Source organism: Dendrobates tinctorius, unplaced genomic scaffold (genome assembly GCF_039654945.1).
Source record: "Dendrobates tinctorius isolate UK_male_01 unplaced genomic scaffold, ASM3965494v1 ptg000058l, whole genome shotgun sequence".
In the NCBI taxonomy this organism is placed as follows: domain Eukaryota; kingdom Metazoa; phylum Chordata; class Amphibia; order Anura; family Dendrobatidae; genus Dendrobates; species Dendrobates tinctorius.
The window spans coordinates 5,152,520-5,175,000 of NW_027361726.1; the positions used below are offsets into that span (position 1 = coordinate 5,152,520).

Consider the following 22,481-nt stretch of genomic DNA (forward strand, 5'->3'; position numbering starts at 1 on the left):
CTGCGGGGGTGGAATATAAAGCGATGCCCTAGTTAGCCTGACATCTCACCGCTAATCACTAGAAACAGAATCTCTGAAATTCTTGTTGTTCCCTGGGTCTTATAAAAAGAAAGCTAAAATGAAGAATGTAATGATCAATAATCCTAATCCCAAGAATGAAGTCAACCACATAACACATGATGGGAATATTGCAGTAAAGCAAAAGCAGTTACAGAATTCAATACCTACAAATATATTACTTGCATTCATTGTGAGTGGGTTCTTTGGGGTTAGAGTTTTCTACTGCCCCCATATGTGATCTAAGGCCACGTTCACATTATCCGTATTTGGTCAGTATTTTACATCAGTATTTGTAAGCCAAAATCAGGAGTGGAACAATCAGAGGAAACAAGTCTCCACTTCTGCATTCATCACCCACTCCTGGTTTTGGCTTCCAAATACTGATGTAAAATACTGATCATGTGAACATGCCCTAAGCCTTAAACTTGGATGCATGTCCTGTTCTGCTTTTCTTGCTGCAAGCAATTTCACAGTATAGACTCATTTGGTCGTCCGTTATTCATCATGTACAAGTACTATCCGTGTTTTTCTCAGAATAGAATTCGTACCTATGATTGTCCATGGGGTTGTCTTCGTATTCTATTTTCTCAGACTGAGTGGTCCATACACAATCGCAAAGACACGACCAGTATTGATCCAAGTGTTGGCTCAAAATTGCCAATTAAAATCTTGGATCCATGAAAAATTCACAGTACTCGTATGCCAAACGTGTACTGTCCATTTTTCCCGGACTGGATGCTAGCAGATGGAGAAAGTTTTTTGGGGTTTTTTTCCCCTCATCTCAGAAAAAATTAGGAAACTTGGACCAAACTCTGAGAACTTTATGCCGAAACTCTGTTTTCCTCGCTCGTGAAAAAAAATTGAACCCTTCTGCCAGATTCACACAAGCGTAAAAGAAAATCATCCGAGTTTCATGCAGAAAACCCAGATTTTTTTTTTTCCTCATTTGTCATCTGTGTGCAGTTTGTGTGCAATCGACTTTTATATATCAATACTTTCATCAGCTATTAAACTGCATTTTATCTGTTAAATGTTTATGATAAAGACTTACAACGTATCTGTAAAAATTAGACGGTATATGGTATGTCTGTATGGAATCCAATTTTTACTTTGTGCACCCATAGACTAGAATGGAGGTGTCTCATCTGACGCATGGAAGAAACTAGTGCATGCTGTGATCTTTATTTTTTACACTTAGGTTAGGTTCACATTAGCGTCTAAGTGCGCAGCGTTTCATGCGCACCTAAAAACGCATATAAACGCACACTTTTTTAGATGCATACGCTTAAAAACGCTGCATTTGCATGCGTTTGCGTTTTTATGCGCATGTGTTCGATTAGAAAAAAAAATTCCATGATAATTTATGTATATATACCCTTGCAGAGATGAAATCCTCGCATTTTGCTCCTGTATCCTGCGTCAAGATGGATCTTCGGATGGACAGTTTGTACCGCAACCTGGATTTGGATTTCGGCTTGTTTCTTGCCTTTGCTGTTGCTTCTCATGAAGAACAGAAGTATCCTGGTCTCTTCTTGCAGCTTGCTTGTCTGTAGAGAAGTGAACTAGCAATGTCCACCCCCTATTTTTATATATCTTTTTTGGTGGGTGGCTTTAGCAAGTAGCCAACGCATGCGCACGCAAACGCAGTTGAACGCATGTGCTTGCGCACATATGTGTTCCCATAGACTGTAATGCGTTCTTTTGACGCATTCCGTGCGCAAGCATTTTTATACGGAAATTAGACGCCAGAAAAATGCAACATGTTGCGTTATCCGCGCTCCGGCACACACACCCCAGATGACGCATGCGTTCGAAAACGCATGTGAACGCATACATACGCATGTCCATGCGCCCCCCGTGTTAAAGGTAGTGGCGGATGACGCATGCGCATGGATGCGCCGCTAACGCAGCGCACAAAGACGCTAATGTGAAAATGGCCTTAATTAGGTCTGTAAAAAAAAATCACACATTTGCACTGCTCTGTTACAGTGCCATGTAAACGTTTTGACATCCCTGGTCAAAATCAGTGTTGTGCAGAGTAAAAGCAAGTTGAAGATCATCTCTAAAAGGTCTGAAGTTAAAGATGACACATTTCATTTGTATTTTAGGCAAAACAAAAAGTATTTTCACTTTTTACATTTTCAAAATTACAAAAAGGGAAAATGGGTTGATGCAAAAGTTTGTGCACTCCTGGAGAATTTGTGCTAAGATAGCTGTGACCTAGGTTTCAGACCTTAATTAGCCTGTTGGGGTTATAACTTGTTCAATATTATCGCTAGGAAAGGCCAGGCGATGCAAATTTCCCACCTTCATGAAGACCCATCCTCCTCTAACCTTGTGCCAAAAAACAGCAGCCATTTGTTCTTCTAAGTAGCTGCACAGCCACTCTGAAAATTGTGGAATCCCACAAAGCAGGAGAACAATATAAAAAGATAGCAAAGCGTTTTCAAGTTGCCTTTTCCTCAGTTTGAAATGCAATTATGAAATGGCAGATAATGGGAACTGTGGAGGTCAACATAAAGCCTGGAAAACAAACAAAATTTCAGTGAGAGCTGCTCGTAGGATTGCTAGAGAGGCAAATCAGAATCCCCACTTGACTGCAAAAGACCTTTTAGAAAGATTTAGCAGACTATGGAGCCTGTCTTTACCATGGTTTTTTAACCTGTATCCTGCTTTTGGATTTTTAATGAAGATTTCTCAATAAAGATTCTATTTTTAAGTAAGAAGATGTGCTGGAATATTTGGATCTTTGCATTTATGTCAGCTTGTGACATTTCCTAGCACCTTCATCAAAGAACTGCCTCCAACGTGACAAGTAAAAAAAGGTGAGCTGAATATATTTGTTTCTGGAGTTGTGGACAGTACATTGTTCTACTGCTCAGACAACTGCACAAATATGGCCTTCATGGAAGAGTCATCAGAAGAAAATCTCTCCTGTGTCCTCACCATAAAATTTAGCATCAGAAGTATACAAAAGAACATCCAAACAAGCTTGATGCCTTTTTGGAAACAAGTCCTGTGGTACAATGAGGTTAAAAGAGAAATTTTTGGCCACAATAATTAAAGGTATGTGTGGAGAAAAAAAGGGCACAGAATTAAAGGAAAAGAACATGGATGTGGCTCAATCATTCTTTGGGGTTGTGTTGCAGCCAATGGCACAGGAATATTTCACGGGTAGAGGGAAGAATGGATTCAATGAAACTTCAACAACTTCTTGATGCAAATATAACACCATCTGTAAAAAAGCTGAAAGTGAAAAGAGGAGGAGGATGCCTTCTACAAATGGATAATGATCCTAAACACACGTCACAATCCACAATAGACGACCTCAAAAGGCACAAGCTGAAGGTTTTACAATGGTCCTCACAGTCCCATGATCTGATCATCATTGAAAATCTGTGACGAGACTTCAAAATAGCAGAGGATGCAAGACGGCCCAGGAATTTCACAGGATTGGAGGAATTCTCCAAGGAAGAAAGGAGGAAAATCCCTCAGAGAAGAAATGAAACTCTTGTCTGCCTACAAAAAGTGTTTACAAGCTGTGATACTTGCAAAAAGGGGGTGCTGCTAGGTATTAACCATGCAGGGTGCACAAACTTTTGCATCTACCCATTTGCCTTTTTTGTAATTTCTAAAATGTAAAAAAATAACTATATATAATATATTTGTTTTGCCTAAAATACAAAGTAAATTTGTCATGTTTAACTTCAGGCCTTTTACAGATCATTTCACCTGTAACTTGCTTAACTGTTCACAATAACAGTAATTTTTACCAGGGATGCCCAAACTTTTACATACCACTGTAAATAATATTGGTCGGCGTGCCATCCATGTGCTATCCATGTGCCATCCATGTGCACTAAAAACGGTCTTACTAACTTGGTCTTAGGCTGAATTCACATCAGGCTGTTTTTTTCTTCTATGTAAAATTAAACGATCTATGTGTCATCTGACCATTTTTACCCATGAGAAAAAAAATGATAGCTGTTTCCCACGTTTCTGCTAGTGAACAGTCACTGGATGCAACTTGAATGGCATCAGTGTCTTTTATCCAGGCCCACGTACATTGGTGAGTTTCATTTGCAAATCAGAAATACAGGTTTTGGTTGTTTTTTTTAGGATTGCAAGATAGGACACATGCAAAAATTGGACATGTTAATAGGACCCGAAGAAGATGTCATGCATTTACTGAGGCTGGCGTTCTGTCCACAAGTCTTAATGAAGAGTGCGGTGGAGTAAAATGCGACATATAAGAGGTGCATGAAATGTAAGTTTGATGCATCTTTCAACTCCGGTGCACCGCTACAACAAATGTACTCCACTCATTATTTTGACATTGACCACATTGGGACCAAAATGTGCAATATTTTGTTTCTGTGCTACTACAAGTAGCACAAAAAGGTGCTAAATTTCTGTTTTATACTAAAGTTTCATTTATTGGCCCCAATAAGTAGTGAAGAAAGTGGCGTTAGCATTTTTTTTTCAATGCACTGCTGCTTCTCTGACTGCACGCATGGCTTCATCAGCCGCTGCGGAGACACATACAATATGTATATATATATGTACACACACATATGTATAGATGTGCGTAGTGTGTCTATATACATATGTGCAGGTCTAGAACTTAGGGACAGATCTGTGTGTTATGAGGCCACAATGATCACTTGGCATTACCCTGTATCACCACCACCATAAATAATCTACTATATTATTCAGGTTATCACCGTGCAAAAAGTCAAATGACAAAGTCAGCCCTGCTACTTTCTTCCCTCCTCCCCACCAAAACATCAGCAGTCCCATTATTACCGAGTGCAGTTGTTTTCTGGTGTAGTAACACCCGTCAGATCCATCATCCATTTAGCATCTATTACTGCTCACCCCCCCGGTATCCTGCTCAGCATATATTAGATGTACTATCCAAGTTCCATCTCCCTATTAACTACCATACGATGTATCAGAAAGGGAAAAATGCTGCATCATACTAATCCAAAGAAAGGCATCTATATATAATATTCTAAACCACATCTCTACAATTCGGACATGTAAAAAATAAGTATTGTTTGCTCATAAGGACCCTGGATTGGGGAGCGTCGGAGAGAGAATTTTTGTTTCGAGTACTGTAAGGCACCTTGATAACCAGGGTGAGTGATCTATAGATCATCTGCGCCCCCACCCTCTACATTTAATTCATATTAACTCAAAGTGGCAGGTCCCCTTTAATACCAGACAACATTTGCTAAAAATCAAAGACTGTTATGAAACAAAGAAACAGGCGAAATATTAAGAGACAGAACACAAGTATCATAAAATGGATAAAATGGATGACATAGTAAAATAGCAAAAAGATGATGAAGAAGCCTGACTTTCGAGTAACCGAAAACTGCTCAACACGTTACACAAAATATAAGGAAAAAACACAAAGAACAGTATTAGTAACCAAAATCACAAGTTAACAAAATAAATAATTAAAAATGGTAAATGAATGCTAAAATAAAGAAAAAGCCCCATCACCTACAAGACATTCTGCAAAGGACGAAGCAATCACAGTGGCACAGACAGAAGCAATGAAGGACCCATTCCTTGCTCACCATGCTATACAAGGCCTTTGAGCAACGTTCAATGGATTCTATTCATTCCCCTTCCTCGCCTGCCCTCCCATAGAGTGCCGGGTTACAACACCTGTAACCGAACCCTCCACTACAGCGCAGGACGGCATCTCCGACTAAATATTTTATCACTCGTTCTATTCAGGCTTTTTTAAAATTTTCTTTCTATATTTCTATTCGCAAACAAAAGTAAAAAAAAAAATAAAAAGCTGGGGGGAAAGGGTGAAAATTTTGAGGAAAAATCGAAAAAAAAAAAGATCAATCAGCCAAATGACTTTCTAATATCAACCGTTAAACTGAGCATAAGGTATCAGCTTCTAAAATACTGCATCTTTTAAATTAAATATTAATTGTGTAAATTTCCCATCTGTCTCCTCTTCTTTCTTCTTCGAGTGAGCTCGCCGCCTCTTATCTTTTGGGAGAGTTTAATATTTCGACTTGGCTCCTGTTATTATTTGATGGACGGTTTTGTTTTTATACCGCCCACGTTCAGGGCTATTGTACATCTGTTTTAGAGCAGTTTGTGTGCGCTGAAGGATAATTAATTACTGGCCCTTGCAAAGTGTCATTGTTTAGTGCAGCAGTCCGTCACTAAGTTAATGGGGGTAATAAATTAAATCATGCAAAAAAAAAACCCAAAAGTAATGGTTGTTAAATAAAGCTACTACTCTGTACATCTCCTCTACAAGACAGATCAGCAGCCACCAGGGGACAATTCTGTGAGGGCTCATTTCTCTACACACAGCTGACCATTGATCTAAGTTTATAGATTGCCCCCTAGTGGTGGCAGCAGGCTGCAGAGATTTGAATAGGTAGCGTCTGGAAAATGTGTTTTAAAGTAATAGTTTCCTATAAAACTAAAATAGTGCAATTTTATTCTTATAGTACTTCTTGGATTTGTTTTCCAGGTCTTATGTGATTGGCCATGATGGTTGGCAACTTAAAACCTAAAGAAAAAAATACCTGGCCAGACCAGGAGAAAGATCTGTGGTCCCTTAAACCAATGGTCCCCAACCTTTCTAACCTTGAGAGCCACATCCAGCTCTGAGAGAGGGTTGCGAGCCACATCTGGCTCCCACACTCCCTCACATTAGTGGCAACCAAAACTCCTATTATGGATATAATGACAGACAAAGCTTTTCCACAGAAGCAGTATACCAAGATCCAAGGGTTACCAAACCCCCCCCCCTTCAGTATTCTCCCATCAAGCACTCCCACCACTCTGTCTATCCAGCTTCAAGAACCTTCTCTGATCGGTATTATCATCCTGTCTCCAGCACACCATCCTTAAATTATCTCTAAACCGTTAAGACCAGTATATGTGCATGCAGATTTGCTCTTCTGTGCAGGGCTACTCACAAAGTTCATCATTTTGAGATGTGCTCTTCATAACTCTTTGCTAGACCTGGAGCTAATGCACCAATCAAGCAGACAGTCGCGAACCACAATTCATGGGACCGTGAGCCACATGTGGCTCCCGAGCTACAGGTTGGGGATCCCTGCCTTAAAGGGTTACTCCATTCGTCAAAGAGGGGTATTGTCAAATGGTTCTGAAAAAATAGCAAACAACTTTGACAATATACTGTTTTCTTCGACCGACTAAGTTGGGATTATTTCAACACCACCCTAGGAAAATTTGGCTTCTGCCAAGAATTCATCAGTAGTATTAATGCTCTCTATGACAACCCCTCGGCCAAGATTTATGTGAATAACCACTTGTCACAACCCTTCCAGATAGCAAACGGCACAAGACACGGCTGCCCTCTATCCCTGCTTCTGTTCGTCCTGGCCATGGAACCCCTAGCCCAACTAATTAGAGAAGACCCCGACATTTCAGGTATAAAAGCGGGCCATAAAGATTACAAAGTCAGCTTGTTCGCTGAATACATAATTATAACCATATCAGACCCAACCAAGTCCATAGTTAAAATCCAAAACCTGTTGTCCACATTCTCAAAAGTGTCCTACTTCAAGATCAACGAACAAAAATCCAAAATTCTCCCCCTAAATCTGGATGACAATCAAATAGAAACCTTTAAACATCTATCCTCCTGGAGTTGGTCACTCGAGCACATCACATATTTGGAACTACAATTTTCAAATAATATCACATCCCTGATTACGCTTAAAATGAATGCCCTCATTAAAACCATCTCTGATGACATGCTTACCTATGGAAAACAAAGCTTATCATGGTGGGGCAAAATCATCACTTTCAAAGCATACATCCTTCCAAAAATATTATATCTCTTCAGATCACTACCCCTGCCTATCCCTACCTCACTTCTAACACATCTACAAATCAAAATCAACAATTTCATTTGGGGAGGCAAAAGACCCAGGGTCGCGGCAAACATTCTCTACAGCAATAGGAGATTCGGCGGAGCTGGCCTGCCCAGCATATCGGCGTATTATTCCTCCTCCTTAGTTAAGCAAAGCCTTTATTGGTGGCCAACCCCTGACTCTCCAGCATGGTGCTAACTCGAATACACTCTGAATAACAACAACTCTCCATCTCGTCTCGTATTGGAATCAATTCTGCTAAAAAGGGACCTTTCCCCATCTCACCCCATCTTCCGGGCCACACTGGACGCTTGGAAGTTACTCGCTAAAACAAAAAAAGGATCTAACAATAATAACCCACTTAGATCCCTTTCACTCCACATCATTACATCCCTTTTCGGAGACAAGAAGTAGCTCCGGTGTGGGCGGACTATGGCATAAGAAAACTTGGAGACCTCTACGGAGAACACTCTAATACCCCCTTTAGCGTAATAAAGGAAAAATTTAGAATCCCCTCTTCCCTATTTTTCGAATATATAATCCTAAAAGATATCACAAGAAAATTCATAGGGATAAAATCGAAAATTTCAGATCCCGCCATTAATATGCTTACTAACATTAACCATAAAATCTTCTGGAGCATATCCTACATTTACATATGGATGAATAAAAACCATGGACTAGTCAAAACTAGTAACTTATTGAAATGGGAGCAAGAACTCCACTTTACTCCTAACATACCAGATTGGGAACACGCTTATTCTATCTCCATGTCCGCCACTATATCAATGTCTCTACAAGAGACCCACTACAAGATCCTCTCTCGTTGGCACTATACCCCAGCTAGACTATCTAAAATTAACTCAGAAAACTCCTCACTATGTTGGAGAGGTTGCGGTCACTATGGAAACATTCTACACATGTTCTGGTATTGTCCTTTAGTGAAACCCCTCTGGAGAGAGAGATCCCTCCTCATTAACTCTCTCCTCAACTAGCCTTGTTGTCCCTCAACTCTCAAGATATAGAACATTCAGCCATCTCGTTAATCATCCATATACTCCTAGTCACAAAAAGCTCCCATAGCCTTCCATTGGAAGAAACCTGATCCTTCACAAATTCAGGACATTAAAGAGAGAATCGCACTCCATAAGTCCTTCAAGCTAAAAATGGCTACTGTTAACAACAAACTTGATAAATTCACAAGTAAATGGTTCAGATGGATCAACTTATTCCCTCTGAGTTAAAGTTCTTCTCTGGACACTTAAATCAAGCTATTGTCCCTATGTGGTTGCTAGATTTGCATACATGATTGCAAATTGTTATTGTTATTGTTTGAATTATAAACTATCAGTTTACCATGAATATGATAGGACCACTTTGTTCCCCACCTTCCCTTCCCCTCTTTCAACCTCCCTACCCTACCCCATCATTGTTAAAACCTTTCAATAAAATTATTTGGAAAAGACAATATACTGTTTTAATAAATTTGCAGTAGGTTTTCAAATGGAAATTTAGATTAGCAGTAATCTGACAATACCCATATGGGATGATGGGAATAACCATTTTTAGGTGTGGTTTCATCTTCATGAATAGGTAAAAATGCAAAGTGTTTGTAAAAAGATGCAACTTTGCAATTTACTTTTTAATAAATATCTTCTATGGTCTCAAGAACCGAGAGACTTCTAACTGTATTGCTTACTGCTTGTTGCCCAGGTTACTGGCTACCTCTGCAGTCTCTCGGTGGTACGCAAGTCTCCTAGGCATTTACAAGCGCTGCTCTGAAGCTTGCCGGATTGTTGGGCCACTTTTGTAACATAAAATGATTGATTTGTTGGCCATGCTCGGTCACACTACCATCCATTACACCCCCACCTAGCTAAGCTCTGTGCACTGTTCAGAAAGATGTCAGGCCTGGCTGGAAGCGGCAGATAAATGCCAAAAGTCACCCAATTTATAAGAAAGTTTGAGTAGTGCAAACATTTTACATTTCAAACATATTTATGCCAAAAACTGTTAATTGGCGCCAGTGTATATTTTTGATTGTTGGGATTCCACATCCTCCCTGCCGAAGTGGAGACCATTCATAATGCTGGGTAACTGCTCAATTAAGAGATCCTGATTTTCTGAACATGGCTGGGTGCTGCAGGTGTCCCCATTCGAAGTTGCCATTGTATGACGGTCACTCCAATATTCACGAATTACTACCTATCTACAGAGTAAACGATGACTTGCTGATCGCTGAGTTCCCACCAGAATGGGGTTTGAAATGCTCTTTTGGAACAGAGTGGTGATTGCTTTGTGATATGCAAAAGTCCCATACACAAGGAGCACAGGCGGCACGTATGCATCGCAGAATCTCATGCTTGGAATTGGTGAAGTCCCAGAAAACAGCAGGTCTTCTTTTTAAAAGGTGATGCACCATAAACTCCAATAAAACATGCAAAAGTCAAGGTCCTGGGACAGCAATCTGTTAATCACTTTATTAGTCCATATAGTTCGATACTTCTACCACAAGGAACCTTTGTCAAATCATGTGCTGGACAAGTTATTATACAAGGAGCAAACCTAACCATGTAGGGTCTCTAAAAGCAACCAGTTAGCTAAGCTTCAGCGACCTGGTCATTAATCTGAATACATCGGTCTGTAGCACTGGACATTCCCACCTTTTGGTCATGGTCAAAAGGCTTTTCTCAACTTGTCTTCATTGACAGATTAGACCAGCGTTATGGTTGCACCGCTGGGCTGTGCACACTTCCATGCTGCTAGCGGAGGTAGCTTGGCCTCTGTGGCATCGGAGGAGTGCAGGTTACACCAATACCAAAACCAATACACACTTTCTAATGAATTTGACTAATCGAATTGCAGCACATTCTTCATTAAGACTGGTGTAGAAAACATTTCATATTTCTTCCTCTCAAGCACAAATGAGTTTTGAGATGGCAGACTAGAGATAATGAACTGTCCAAAGAGCTGTAGAGCAAACGCGGGTGGTGATATATGGGTGGAGGAATACCATTCTTATCATGGCTTTTCATCACTTGTGGTGAGAGAAGATTCCATAATTGGGATATTTTCTTCCTCCCTTCATGAATACTTTAAATAACCCTCTGTCGCCCTCCACCATACATCTCATCAATGCCTATCAGATATACTTGGTCCAGCCACATTCCAGTCATGTATTTAATGTGTAGCTCCAAAACCTTTTATCTTGGCTCAAACAGAAGTGAGACTTAGAAAAGAGTCAACCCGTCATTTATAGGCGTTACATTCCATGTGGGACTAGTTATTACAGTTGGTAGTCCCTGTCACAGCTAATATCCGGGGGCATCACGCAGATCATATCAATGTTACCACTTTGTCACAGATGACACCAGAGAAATCACACGGATTTCACCAATGCCACCAGTTGTCAAGGGAAACAAAAGCACAATATTTGAATATTTGTTAATATGTGGATGATCCATTGGTGCTCTGCAATATGAAGGACAATCTATGCATGTTGTTTGAACACTCCAGTAGTGAGGGATGGCCTTCTTCCACCTTTCCTCAAGCCTGTGAAGAAATGACTGAAGGCGAAGTTGTGACCTATAAAATGAAGGATTTGCCTGTGTTCAAAGAGACTCTATGCAGGAAAAGTTATTTCAGCTCATCCCCATCTGTTTTCCATAAATATTCAATCCGAGCACGGACCCGTCTCCACCAAACGTAAGAAATGTTCAAAAAAGTTAAAGTCCAGCTCAAAGAGACTCTACATTACAGAAGTTATGGCATCATGGCTCCAACTGAAGAAATCAAAGCTGCCTTACTGACCATCACTGAACCCTCAAAGACGTTTAGAGAATCCAGGTTGGGACAAGCAAGTCACCTGGCCTCATACCTCACTGCTCTTGGTTAGCTTCCTAAGTTTGTTACCTCCTCACTGAGAGGGCTCGCCAAAAGCAGGGAGCCACTGGCTTGGGTATGCAGCCCTGGAAGCAGTTCTAATCCTGGCGAGTCAGCGGAAGAGCAAGACTCTGTAATTTGCACCATCTTAGGTATTTGTTGGGACGGTTCTATATGCTATTATGTATTGGTGGTTCAATAAATTATTGCCACACTGTTTTACCCTCACCATGTATTGTCTGAGTAGTGTTCTGCCCACAGGGAGAGAGCAGGCGTGCAGCCGGTGCGACCACACCGGAGGCCAGAGGTGGAGGCGGACCCCTGCAGGGCGGCTAACACTGAGGGCCATCTGGCCTGTTTGTCTGGCCCTGAGGCTTCGGGGGGCCCCTGGCCAGATTTCCCTCGTGTGTGGTGGGCAGGGAGTGATCCCTGCAGCACCGCTGCCTACAGAAGAAAACTGCAGCAGAGCGGAGCTTCTGGGATCTGTCCAACTTCCTGCCCACACTTCCTGTCTTACACAGCAGCGTAACTGGATGATGTCAACATTCAGCGTGTATAAAGTAGATATGACAGGCTCAAACCCCAACTTAGGTGCTCTGGGGAAAAAAACAAAGCTAAAGTATAGGAGTAGCCCCGGCACTCTAATGACATGAAAGTAGAGTCTTTGCAACGACAGTCTTTTTTGTTGTGATTTTATTTTTTGTGGAAAAAGATGGTGTTACAATCCAACGTTTCAGCTCTACATCTTGAGCTTTCATCAGGGACCAGGAGGCCAGGAGTCAATTGGCCTCCTCTACACCTGACTAGACTTAGGACATAAGGACGGGAGTCACGTGCTGACCCTACACATCGTGGTCACTATAGGTACCGCTCCAGCAGCTGGACTACAAAGTCAAACCTATACCACCTATACACACACCCCAAAACCAAGGACCAAGTCATATCCCTGATGAAAGCTCGAGATGTAGAGCTGAAACGTTGGATTGTAACACCATCTTTTTCCACAAAAAATAAAATCACAACAAAAAAGACTGTCGTTGCAAAGACTCTACTTTCATGTCATTAGAGTGCCGGGGCTACTCCTATACTTTAACATTCAGCGTGTGGCTGTGTCCGATAGAAAGCTGCCACCGCTGATGATGCTACATCTGCGGGGAACGTGTGTGGTGAGTGGTAGTGGTGTGTGAGTGTGTGCGTGTGTGTATGTATGTTTGTATATATGTGTGCAGCTGCGTGGAACGTGTGGAGAGGTGAGTGGTGCTTGTGTGTGTGTCTGTGTAGGTGGTGGAAAGGGCAATGATGGAGGTCGTGGGGGAGAAGGCAATGATGGAGGTAGTGGAGAGGGCAATGATGGGGGTGATGGGGAGAAGGCAATGACAGAGGAGGAGGAAAATGCAATGATGGGGAGAAGGCAATGATGGAGGTGGCGGTAAGATATGCAAAAAAAGACCATGACATATAATCAGTGCACACTTGAATATCCATAAACGTATAATTTTATTAACATCATGGCGGTAAGGGCAATAATGGGGTGGTGGGTGCGAAAGCATTGATGGAGTTGGTGGAGAGGACAATGGTGGGGGAGAAAGCAATGATAGAGGTGGTGGGAAGGGCAATGATAGGGGAGAAGGCAATGATGGAGAGGACAATAATGGGGTGGTAGGGAAGAAGGCAATGATGGGGTGGAGTGGGAAAACAGTGATGAGGTGGTAGAGAGGACAATGATTGGGGTGATGGAGACGGCAATGATGGAGGTGGAGGAGAGAACAATGATGAGGTGGAGTGGGAAAACAGTGATGGAGATGGTGGAGAGAGCAGTGATGGAGGTGGTGGAGAGGACAATGATGAGGTGGAGTGGGAAAACAGTGATGGAGGTGGTGAAGAGGGTAATAATGGAGGTGACGGAGAGGGCAATGATGGAGGTGGTGGAGAGGACAATGATGGGGTTAAGTGGGAAAACAGTGATGGAGGTGGTGAAGAGGGCAATAATGGAGGTAATGGAGAGGGCAATGATGGAGGTGGTGGAGAGGGCAATGATTGGGGTGATGGAGGGCGTTGGATATGGATGTAAAATTTATTGGGTGGTGGAGGACGATGCTAAGCCCCTGATAGCGTCCTCCCCCCATCTCACAATTCATTGTGATTTTATCGGGAACTTAAAATTTATAGGGGATTGGGAGAGAAGGCGATAAGGTGCATAGTACCCTTTATAATGAATTGAAAGGTGCGAGAAGACGTTACCAGGGACTTGTAATGAATTGAGAGGTTGGCGGAGGATGATCGGTACCTCATAACTTTTTCTCCCACCCCAAATTCATTATGATGCTATCAAGAACTTATAATAAATGATGGGGAACCAGGACCGGGACTAAGGCTATATGCACACGTTCAGGATTTGCAAGGGAAAATTCTGCTGCATGTCCTAATGTGTTGGCAGGAAGAAAGTTACGTAAAATACATTTATTTTTCTTTCACATTTTTGCCATGCTTTTGTTACAAATTTTCCCCACACGTTAGTACGGGTGAAATACGCTGCAAGAATTGACATTATGCAGATTTTATTCTGCTTTAAATCTGCAAGGAAAAAATAAGCAACGTGTTCATGAGACTTCAGGGATCTCATTCACTTTACTTGTACTGTAAAACCATGCATATATTCCGTGTGCACATAGCCTAAGGGTTCTTTTACACTTGCCGTGTTTTTGCGGGCAGTTTTTGCTGCCCCAATAGATTTCTATGACACCGCAAAAACGGCCAGCAAAAATTCATCGGAGCACCGTGTGCCGTATGGCTGTGAGGGCTGTATATGGCCATGAAAAAATATCGAGCTTGCTCGATATTTTTCACGGCTCACATGAAAAAATATGGAGCTTGCTCGATATTTTTCACGGCTCACGGACACGGCCGCAATACATTTCAATGGTACCACAAAAACAACGGTAGCTTGTTTTTGCGGTACATCGTATTTGCGGATCAGAGAAGGTTTTTTGCAGCCTGTTTTTGCGGGAGACCGCAAAAATCATGGCAATACGGCCTGCAAAAATGGGCCGCAATAAAAAGGGTAAGTGTAAAAGAACCCTTACAGGTAATTCGGGAGAGTCTCAGGCTGCATAATTTATATTATTGAGAGGCAGAGATTATAGTTAATGTGGGCCACAGTGCTGCTTAACACTTTATATTTTTAATGATATGCGGCTAATAGTATATTAATGGTGGGGTACATATCTGTATTCGGGGGGGGCGACACAGGTATGTATACAATGTATGTGACCTTGTTATTTTCAGGGCTGCGATGATAATCGTGATAAAACGAATCATGGCTGGGAGATATCGACATGAAGGTCTGACCAGATGGAGAATAAACAGGAGAGAGCTGCTCTAATCAAAAGACGTCAGCGGTCAATGTCTGGATGTAGATATTATTCTGTATCTGATTTGGAGGGACAGTTCATTTGTAAAATCTTATTCTACATTCTCACATTTGTGTGAAATGTCCGTGTGTTTCCACGTTTTTTTATCGGATGGTACACAGACTCAGAGTTTTTTAGGTCCATTCATACATACACGAAAATAACGGATCTGAGAATGAGATCTGTGAGGGTTAGAGAATGTTCTGTTCTGATCTATTCTGATCCTCAAAATCAGTACAAGCTCATTGCATCGGTAAAAAGCGGGCAGCACGCCGACATTTTACACAGATACAGGAATGTAGCATTATCATGCATAGCACAATCCCTTAGTATATAGTGTACTCACTTATTATGTATGGCACAGTCCCTTAGTATATAGTGTACTTATTCTGTATAGCACAGTCCCTTAGTATATAGTGTTCTTACTCATTATGTATGACACCGCCCTTAGTTACATAGTTTCCTCTTTTATTATGTATAACACTGTCCCTTATTACGTACCATCCTCTCCAGTTATATAGGGTGCCGTCCCTTATTATATAGCTTTCTCTGCTGTTATGTACAGTGCTGTCTCTCACATAGTGCATTCTTGTTATTTTTGTTATTCACAGCGCCCTCTTTTATTACATAGTACCCTCTCGTTAGATATAAAATGACTGCTGATGGAGGAGTAGGTGACCAGACGACCAGTCCATCAGCCCCTCCTTTAGAAAATAAGCTTTCCCATGCTCCATCAGCCGTCATTGCATTATATATCTAACAAGAGCGGACGGTATGTAATAAAGGCAGGGGGCGCTATAAACAATCTAATATGTAATGGACAGTTCTGTGCATAACAAGAGAGGGTACTGTGTAGTAAGGGATGGCAATATACATAAAAAAGAAGACTATGTAATATACAGTTGTGCTCAAAAGTTTACACACCCTGGCAAAATTTTTGCTTTCTTGGCCTTTTTTCAGAGAATATGAATGATAACGCCAAACATTTTTCTCCACTCATGGTTAGTGGTTGAGTAAAGCCATTTACTGTCAAACTACTGTGTTTTTAACATCATAATGACTCTGATCAAAAGTTCACATACCCTGGTGATTTTCACCTGATAACATGCACAGAAGTTGACACAAATGGGTTTGAATGGCTACTAAAGGTAACATCCTCACCTCTGACCTGTTTGATTGTAATCAGTGTGTGTGCATAAAAGCTGAGTGAGTTTCTGGGATCCAGACAGACTCTTGCATCTTTCATCCAGCCACTGACGTTTCTGGATTGTGAGTCATGGGGAAAGCAAAAGAATTGTCATCGGATCTACAGGAAAAGGTAGATGAAATGTATAAAACAGGAAAGGAATACAAAAATACTGTATATCCAAGGAATTGATAATGCCAGTCAGCAGCGTTAAAACTGTGATTAACAAAAGGAAAATCAGGGGCTCTGTAAAAACAAAATCACGATCAGGTAGACCAACAAAAAGTTTGCCCACAACTGTCAGGAAAATTGTTTGGGATTCAAAGAAAAACTCACAAATAACATCAGCTTAAATACTGGACTCTCTAAAAACTAGTGGTTTGGCTGTTTCAAGATGCACAATAAGGAGGCACTTGAAGAAAAATGGTCTGCATGGTTGAGTCGCCAGAAGAAAACTATTACTGCACAAATGTTACAAAGTATCTCGCCTACAATACACAGAACAGCACAGAGACAAGCCTCAAAACTTCTGGAACAAGGTAATTTGGAGTGATGAGACCAAAATTGAACTTTTTGGCCACAACCATAAACGTTACATTTGGAGAGAGGTCAACAAGGCCTATTATGAAAGGAACATCATAATAATAATAATCTTTATTTTTATATAGCGCTAACAAATTCCGCAGCGCTTTACAGTTTTCACACATTATCATCGCTGTCCCTGAAGGCTCACAATCTAAATTCCCTATCATTATGTCTTTAGAATGTGGGAGGAAACCGGAGTGCCCGGAGGAAACCCACGCAAACATGGGGAGAACATACAAACTCCTTGCAGATGTTGTCCTTGGTGGGATTTGAACCCAGGACCCCAGCGCTGCAAGGCTGTGCCACTGTGCTGCCCTACATCATTCTTACAGTAAAGCATGGAAGTGGATCGCTGACGTTTTGGGGATGTGAGAGCTACAAAGGCACAGGAAACTTGGTCAAAGTTGAAGGAAAGATGAATGCAACATGTTATCAGCAAATACTGGAGGCAAATTTGCAATCATCACCCCGGAAGCTGCGCAAGGGACGTACTTGGAAGTTCCAACATGACAACAATCCAAAACACAAGGCCAAGTGGACCTGTCATTGGCTACAGCATAACAAAGTAAAGGTTCTGGAGTGGCCATCTCAGTCTTTTGACCTCAATATCATTGAGCCACTCTGGGGAGATCTCAAATTCATGCTAGGCAGCCCAGAAATTTACAGGAACTGGAGGTTTTTTGCCAAGAAGAGTGGGCAGCTTTACCATCTGAGAAAATAAAGAACCTCATCCACAACTACTACAAAAGACTTCAAGCTGTCATTGATGTTAGAGGGGGCAATACATGTTATTAAGAAATGGGGTATATGAACTTTTGATCGGGGTCATTTGGATGTTTTGGGTTGTCATTATGATTTAAAAAAGAGAAAACTCAGTAGTTTAACAGTAAATGGCTTCACCCAACCACTAACCATAAGTGGAGAAAACGTCTTGGTGTCATCATTCATAGTCTCTGAAAAAAGGCCAAGAAATCAAAAATTCTGCTGGAGTATGCAAAGTTTCGAGCACAACTGTATAGATATATACATGTATGTGTGGCTATAGTGAATGAAATATATATATATTGTGGCGTAGTTACCACTATGTCAGCTAGGGGGCGCTGTGTGGGTGTCCCAGGACGGGTGTACAGGCACATTCAGTGTGGTAACAGGAGCAGGGTCCTAAATGACCATTATGGGTCTCAAGGTGGGTGGCCTTGGGATGCAGGCTCCAGGGTGTATTGATCAGCAGAGGTACTGCTGATCTTTCTGTTACACTGTGTCAGGGAAGCCTGTGTGTGTCTATACAACCTTTAGTGATGTCATAGCCATGTGATCACCTGTGGGTGTGGTTACAGGGCTATGTAATTGAGGTGTTTGGCACATGGAAGAGAGAGTCTGTCTGAGTGTGGACAGACTTCCATGTGTCCAGGTGGGACACTACAGAGAGTGTATATGGGGAGGACTACAGCTCCCAGCATGTGCTGAGACTCTCAGTCCGAGTCTGAAGCCACGAACATTTCTGTTCCTTTGCCTGAAGTGAAGGTTACATTTCAGTGTTATGCTGCCTTGTGGGTTTATGAAGTTAATAAACCACATGGACTTTGGGAAAACCTGCCTCATAATTGTCTCCCGCTGCACCTGAGCGAGTCACATCCCTACAATTGGCGGAGAACGCGGGCAGCGATTCCCAGAAGCACGTGTGGCAGTGCTGGCGATTCTGAGCCAGGAGAGCAGATTGTCTGACAACCGTGAGTAATACTGACCGAGGTCAGAGAAAGTGACTGTATTAATATTTGTGGGATACCTCTGAGGAAAAGAGGCGTCCAGGAACCTGTGGGGCTGACACCAGTAGGTAACAGACAGGAGTCTGTGTTGCACTGACCAGCGTCAGTGAGCAAGGTCCTGGAGGGTCAGTGTTGGGAGGTTCTGGGAGAGGAATCGGATCCCTGGTACACATGATATGACCTTGGACCTGGTGAGGCGTGTGTTGGGCAGTCTCAGGCGGAGACGGATGTCCTGAAGAGCACCCGCTGAGCCCCTGGACCTGGTGAGGCCAGTGTGTTGGGAAACCCTGGGAGGAGGGTCGGCTCCCTGAAAAGCACTCGGTGTGCTCCTGTGTGTTGGACGGTCTCAGGTGGAGACGGTACGTCCTGAACAGCACACGGACAGGACATGTGAGAGACTGTGCATGTGTTTTTTTTTTCTCTCTCTTTTCCTCTGCAAAACCTGAAGGCAGATTGCTGTGGCTCAGAGTGGTCACGAAGGTGTTTTTCCTCTTTGAGCATTGGTAGCAGACGCTGTCTGTCTACGCCATCCTGCTGCAGCTTTATTGCATATGACTAAGCGGATACAGTAGTTGTGGCTTTACACAACTATTAAGGGTGAGTACCCTGTATTATTGCTTCATACCCCATTATACCTGCACTGGTAAGGCCCTATGGGCGCGCTTTTGTGGTTTTTTTATCTTTGCGGGTGACAAGCGGCTTTCAGTAACCCAGCGGGCGGTTAAGAAGGTGACAAGCGGCTTCCGGTGGATCGGCGGGTCCACGAAGACTGCGCAGCAGGAACTGCAGTGACACCAGCCGCTGTGTGTGTATGTGAACGGCAGCCGGAGGTGCCGGTGGTTTGTGACAGCAGAAGCTGTGGTGGTGCCAGCAAGATCTTGTCTGGTATCGTGAGAGACAAACTGTGGTGTGAACTGTGGCATAAGAAGTTCTGCAGAACGGACATGGGGAAATCCCAAAAAGGAGTGGTAACCCAAAAAGGGGTGGAGTCCCAAAAGGGGGTGGTGACCCAAAAGGGAGTGGTAACCAGAAAAGGGGTGGAGTCCCAAAAGGGGGCGATGGCCCAAATCGGGGTGGTAGCCCAAAAGGGTGTGGAGTCCCAAAAGGGGGCGGTGACCCAAATTGGGGTGGTAACCCAAAAAGGGGTGGAGACCCAGGAGGGGGCGGAAACCCAAAGCGGGGTGGTGGTCCAGAAAGGGGCCAAATTGGAAGAAATGACAGCACTGGTTGACTCAGTGGGTATGTCTAGAGTACCACAGTGTATGTGCAGGTCTTTTTCAGAATGTGGAATATCCTTTCCGGCTAGTAATGACGGGCCACAGATGTGTACAGTGATGCTGCACCGGGAAGGAGCCTTTGGTCGGCTGGTCTCAGAGAGTCAGGTGACTCTGACAGGAACTCCTCTCGTTTTCTCTCTGACCGAGAAAAACGTCAGGGTTCGCTGTAAACACGGGGTCACAGTGAACTACGCAGTAGACAGAGTAGTGTTTGAGGGGACCAAAGGTGGTGAGTGCCAAGGTAGAGGGATACCACGGGACTTAGTCTATGCCTGGGAGAGGGGCCGGGACTTTGTTTTGTTTGATGACATTTGGTCGGATGATGGAGATGCTTCGACTGTGGGGCCAGCGGACACTGAGACAGTGACGGCTCCTGACATGGACAGGTCAGAGGTATAACTGACCAGAGGAAAAAGTACATCTGCCCAACTGACGGACCTGACGTCTCATGATAAGACAGATGGTGGGCTGGGAGATGAGACGACTGGACTAGACACATTGGTGCTGGACGGTAACTGGAGGGTTCACTCGACTGGGGTGACTGACCCAGTGGTACCCTTTAACGATATAATTAAAGAGGTAGTGGTGAGACACGTGATGGACAAAAGAGAGCAGGATCGTGAGATACAGCTGATAAAGGAGACTGTAACAGAACATGTCGAACGGGAAAGAGTCCTAAGGCAAGCAGCTGAGCACAGAGTGGATGAGCTGGAGAAGGAAGTCTCTGAGCTCAGAGGTCACCTGTCAGCGTGTAAAACCATGAACAAGACCCTGTTGGAAGATATGGAGGTGCTCAGAGAGGCCCAAGAGAAGCATCAACAGGAGATTCTCAGGAGAGAGGATGAGCGTCGCTACCTGGCAGAGGAGCGAGATAAAGTTCTGCAAGAACTCAGTGGAGTAGTAAAAGGTCTTCTGCAGGAGAAGTGGAGGGGCGAAGACGTACAGCGGCCGTGCCCGACTGATAGCAAGGCAGAACTGCCAAAGCCCATCTTGGAAAAGGGTCCTGAGGACTGTAAATCTCAGGAAGATGGTGAGCCAAGAGCTGCACAAGACAGTCACCCGGTCTTGGCAGATACCTTGAGGGAAGTGTCCGTGGGGAACCCAGAGCCATCTGTCCAGGATGAGAGCAAGTCCATGACTTTCAAGTGCGTGATGGAGGTACCCGAAGACGTGCGAGAAGCGTGTGCCAGCGAAGGTGTGCATGAGACCTTTAAAAAGGCAGTAAAGGCCTATAGTGTGAGCTGGGCACCAGAAGCAGACCAGTTGGTGATACTGGCAGAAACGGAAGACACAGAGAGAAGGGTGGCTGTCCTGAAGGAGATGCACCTACAATGTCTCCGCACGAAACAGATGCTCGTGGAGCGTAACAGGAAAGCCGCTCGACGTCTGGAGCTTGCAAGGGAAGCTCAAAGTCGGCTGGGCCTTGTGGAAGACATAATTCCGGTACCCAGAAATCTGGTGGGGAAAGTCGTTGGCAGACTTGGAAAGGTGATGCAGGAGATGGTGAATCGATCCAGTGTGAAGAGAGTGAGGATCCAACCTGCTGGTGAAATCCAAGTCGTTGTTGAAGATGACATGGTTCCTGTCATTGTGGTTGGTTCGGTGGAAAGCATTGGGAAGCTTCGCATGCTCCTGGAATATCGGGTAGCGTACCTGAAGGAGATTGAGCAGCTAAGACAGGATCGACTGCAGATGAATGAGCAGATAGAGAACGTCAGGTAGCGTCCACCTCCAACCCAAGGTGTAAGGACCCGAAGGGATCCTCCAAGGAATGAAAGGACAGGTAGTCGAAGGCAAGAACGTCGAGAGTCCGCAAGTGGCCGTTCTAATCTTAGTAACATAGGCACGAGACTCGGTGGTGGACATAGCGACAGAGGGTCAGACTCAGACCAGCCAGTTGGCCCAGCTGGACGTGGGACTCATGACCGTGCGAACTGGGAGAGCCAGCCAGTGAGAGGTCAGGTGACGGAGCGCACTGCAGACAGGTGGAGACTAAAGAGTGTCTGGTCACACTGAGGGACGTTGACAGAAAGGCCAAAGCCCAGGGCCGAGATACTGACCTCTGGGGGCAGGGGAGGCCTAATGTAAATATGCAGTATGACTACCGAAACAGACGGAGATGGTCCTCCCGACTGGTAGGGCAAGGTGACATGGGTGCCAGGTCTCAAGATCCCTGGGTGATGTCATGTGTTCAACCCCACAAGTTTGAACAGAGGGGGGAGGTATGTGTAGTTACCACTATGTCAGCTAGGGGGCGCTGTGTGGGTATCCCAGGACGGGTGTACAGGCACATTCAGTGTGGTAAGAGGAGCAGGGTCCTAAATGACCATTATGGGTCTCAAGGTGGGTGGCCTTGGGATGCAGGCTCCAGGGTGTATTGATCAGCAGAGGTACTGCTGATCTTTCTGTTACACTGTGTCAGGGAA

At 43.6% G+C, this 22,481-nt stretch overlaps 1 protein-coding gene across 6 annotated transcripts in view; it reads right to left on the reverse strand.

Moving 5' to 3' along the window:
• The window catches only part of EVL (Enah/Vasp-like), a 228,273-nt gene that overhangs the window by 58,272 nt on the left and 147,520 nt on the right, over positions 1-22,481 (reverse strand). The gene's annotated exons all lie outside the window — the stretch shown is intronic.